Source organism: Hevea brasiliensis, chromosome 9, assembly GCF_030052815.1.
Source record: "Hevea brasiliensis isolate MT/VB/25A 57/8 chromosome 9, ASM3005281v1, whole genome shotgun sequence".
In the NCBI taxonomy this organism is placed as follows: domain Eukaryota; kingdom Viridiplantae; phylum Streptophyta; class Magnoliopsida; order Malpighiales; family Euphorbiaceae; genus Hevea; species Hevea brasiliensis.
This window is the reverse complement of record NC_079501.1, coordinates 97,257,364-97,261,935: the sequence shown is the minus strand read 5'-3', so window position 1 is coordinate 97,261,935 and position 4,572 is coordinate 97,257,364. Positions and strand designations below refer to the sequence as shown.

General features: G+C 36.6%; 1 pseudogene; it reads right to left on the bottom strand.

The window, feature by feature from the left end:
• LOC131169140 (RNA-binding protein 1-like) lies at positions 1-4,183 on the bottom strand (annotated as a pseudogene).
• Positions 4,184-4,572: the final 389 nt, after the last annotated feature.

Genomic DNA, 4,572 nt, shown 5'->3' with positions numbered 1-4,572 from the left:
TGCTCATCTAGAAATAAATTTACTAGTATCTTCCAAAATGCATATGGACACAGTCTCAAGCAATCTGAAGCAAATAAAATTGGCAATTTTCTAACAGAAGCACACCATAGTCTCTACTAATTGCCCCATAATTATCAAAAAACACAATTCATTTTCATCCTAACGAAGGCGTCCATTCATAGATTTGTGTAATTCTTGTAACTGCAACGCTGTTGTATCATCCCTCATTATCATAACCTCCCCAGTTTGCGCAAATCCTACAGAGAAGCGTCGTTCCATGATTTAGCTTGATTCATTGTTTTACAATAAAGTTTTTCTTACCATCTAACCGCGAAGAATAATAAGAGGTTGAGCGGATAAAGGAAAGTATTAATCACCTGCATAACTGCATTATTTAACGTTTTCCGCGATGCCCGCCACCTGACCTCGCACCAGGATAGCGAGCAAATTGCAACCTTAAATGGACCGAGTCACGGTCATGCTCGTCAAATTTATAACCTGCAAAATCCAGCTCGACTATTTACGCCGCACAACTGACTGCGCTTTGCACGAATTAGGAGCAGATAGAGCATATAAAACGTTCAAATTATCTACCGCAAGTTCACACTCGACATTTACCAAATGTTCATCATTACTTTTGAAACGCACTAAGTCGTAAATGTCGAGCCACCAATTATACCTGATTGAAAAAGGCACTGCAAAAGAGGAATGGACAATATAGCTTTTCTGCTTCCTAAGGTAACTTACCAACAACCTTTGTTTCTGCCCATGCATGATAGAGGGAGAAATTAGCTAGCCCCTTTGCTTAACATGGCAGAAGGAGATCAGAAAATGATGAGGCTAAAGAATAAGATAACAGCAAGATTTAGATTCCAGCTAAACCCTCGACTGAACATATAATCGGACAGACCCCAAATATTTTAAGTAGCATGCCTGACTAGTTCTTTATGATCCATTGAATCCAAGCACACACACACAAGAGAGAGAAAGAGAGAGTATCCCACCAACAACATCCATCAACCACCTGCATTCTTAACAAGATGTATTGCTAACAATCTTGTTATTAGTTAATTATTTAGTGTGACCCCCACGCTCTGGCGTTTTAGGTAAGAATTGAATCTCAAAGCCAGCTAACATTACCAAAGGTCTTTAATAGCACAAAATTCAGCCTAGTTGTAGGCATTAAACCACCACTAAAGCTGCTATACAACACAACAAATAACCTCCACCAAGTGCAGAAAGCAATAAACAAACAGAAAGAGAAACGATGGATATGCAAAATTACAATACCTATAAGGGGTAAAAACAGTAAAGTATGTTAAGCTCACCTTGCAAGGCATCCATTGCAGTGGCAGCATGGGCAGGACTCAAAAAGTCAACAAAACAAAGTACTAGTGGATCTCCCCCCGGCTGCTATTTTTCAAGTCAATGAATCCATGAATATACTAAATTTTCACTCCACATAATAATAATAATAATAATAATAATAATAATAAGAGAAAGAGAGAGAGAAGAGGTGGAGGAGGAGAAACAAACTTACGCGTCTTGATTCCTTGCTCACAAGTCTCACTTCTTTGTAGCCAACAAAAGGGCGAAAGATATCTGTTAACCAAGGTGAAGGAATAAAACTAGAAGGGCAAAGTCAAGTAATAATAGGATTGACTCATGGAAGCCAACTGAAGGATACGTGACACCTCCCGTCACAGCATAATCAGATGGCAAGCCCTCTACAAACAGTGTACTGGTAGCATCAGGAGGCAGTGGGGCCTCAGGTCTGCCACTTCCCAATCCCATTGTCCTGTCTTTTACAGTAGCCCCTGGGTCCAGTCTCCCAATACCTACAACACGCGAATCATCAACAGGACGACTAGGCACTCCACTTATTGGTCTAGCAGACTGTCCTCCACTGTAGGCCGACATAGGCTGAAATATATCATTGATGGTTAGTTTCAATGCTCAAAAGCAACAAAACTGGAAATAAAGTTGAAAGACTTTAAGAAAACCAAGCACCGTGCCACGAAGGTATCGATCATAGGATACCCGATGGAATCTGAATCTCTAACTGCACGGAGAGCCGCCTGTCATCATCACGGGATAATAATTGGGCAGCTCATGGCCACTAGGGACATCTACAAGATTAAGTATGTACTCCAATAAATAAACTATTTAAGAAAATCAAGGGCCCAGGTGAAAGAACAAGCTAAGGCACATTATTCCAAGAGCAGATAAATAGCATTTCAGTATAAAATGGAAATCAAAATACCAAAGGGAAATTTATAAGAGAAAAAAGTTCTAAACTAACCAGGATTGTTGATCTCGTAAATCGTAATGCTAACAATTACTAATGATACTAAAAACTACTAGTTCATCAGAATCAGCTGGCCTGGACATCCTAAATTGCCAGGCATGGAGAAGTTATTGTATATTTATCAGCAGAGTGTTTTGAAGATGATTTGCAGTCAATGCAAAGGCAGATTTCCTATTGAATTTTTAGTGAACATAAATTATTTACCAAATTGAGGAAGTTTTAAAAGCTCCCCCCAAAAACACAAGGAGAAAAAACATATCAAAACAAGACTTTAGGAGAGGTAAAAGAAAAGAAGAAGTGGAGTTTTCTGTTATTTACAAACATATAATTTCTTCAAGAGAATAAACTTCCTATGCTCTTGAATTTTTCTTTATTTTAAACATTGCCCTCCAAGAGAGAATTGATAGCTCATAAACAGCTGAGACTGTCATTAGGTCCTTTAGAAATGCCAGGCTACAAGAACAAAGTTAATGAAAGACTATGCCAATAGCTGCCCCTTCCTTTTGAAAACAAATAACACGAGAATACACGATTATTGGGACTACCCCTTTACTTGTATCACATATGGGAGATAAATACAAGTTCAGCAGCACTTTTCATCATATGTACAAAATAGTATGATATAGTAACCGACGAGTCCTAAATTAGAATAATTAATTAGGAGATTGCCTACATTCATTTATAAGGTTATCAAATGGTTTCTTAATTGGTACTAATTGATCATTTTTATCCTTGTTTGAGAAATTACTCCTTGGACAAAAAGCAAATAGAAAGTTCCAGATTTTCTTCAATGATTGGCGATAAGAGTTAAATAAGATCCACAAAATCAACAGCAAAATTTGCTAAAACCTATTGCGTATATATAGAAACTGATCCTCTCTTGGGCACGTGGTTGCGCTTATGCCTAGGTTTAAAAACCCCTTTGTGCCTTTAAAACCTATGACGTATATATAGAAACTCATCCTTTACATTAACTAAAGTAAAAAAAGACCAAATGCAGTTCCTTTGCCAATAAAGCCATTCCAATATTTTTGGGATTCATCACACCACATTTTGGAAGCAAATAAAAGTTATCATAAAACCCTCCTCATGCTAAGTAAATTGCCAGTATTACTAATTTAAATTTGACCACTAAAATCTATCATCGATATCAAACACATATAAAACATGGTTTTTGTAGGGAGCAATAAGTTTTCGAATAATTCAAGCAATTATACAACAGACAGAACAAACAAATAGTTCCATACATATAAAACAAAAGGCTGAGACGAGGCTTCAGTAATAAGCTAAATCACACACCCATGTTTGGAAACTAGAATTTTACAAGGATTCAATTTAATTAATTTATTTTTCTCAATTCTCATGGAATAAATTAATTTAATTCCTTTTAAGTTAACAAAAAAAAAAATCATTTTGAGAGAAATAGAAATCTAAGAATGGTTGTGTGAGAATTCAATGTGACACAATTCAATCAAACATTATGAATGGGAATAGATTGAACTAAAAATCGAACAGAAAATAAATCAAATTTCTCCATTTCCTCAAAGCTCCGTTAAATTTTCGAGAAATTTAAGGAAAAGAAAAGAAATTGAAACCCTTCTTTCAGAAAATTTTATCGGGAACTTAAAAAAAAAGAAAACCCTAATTTCTGCAAAAGATAGAAGTAGAAAACTTAATAGGGCACAAAAAAAGAGAACTTTGATAAGAGAATCGTCACTTACCATAGTCTGAGCGAGGACGTTTTCCAACGAGAGTAGGAATGGCCTGCTGTTGCTGCTGCCGTGCTTCGCTGTATCTCCAATACGCATCGGCCATAGCTTGATGAGAAGTTTTGAGAGAGAGACAGAGAGAGAGAGAGAAAGAGAGAACAAGTGAAAAGCAGAAGACGTTACAGAGGAAGAGTCGAGGGTTGGATTTGTTTCTCCTCACAAAAAGAACAGGACTGAAAGAACTGAACCGAAATCAGAACCGACATCAAAAGAACCGGATGAAACTAAATCAAACCAAATTAAAATCAGACGAAATTGCACAGCCTACGGTCTGATCTCGGACCCTCAACTCTAAGAATCGTGACCGATACCTTAGAATGGTACGTTGGTAAATACGGAAAAATTATACCATAAGCCAGTGATTCCATATAAACAGTGTTATTAAACCAGGCCAATATATTGACTCGGCGAAAGAACCAAGTAAATAGATCAATGATTTAATTAGTAAACCAATTATTCAACTAATAAGTCATTAAAAATTAATTAAAATTAATT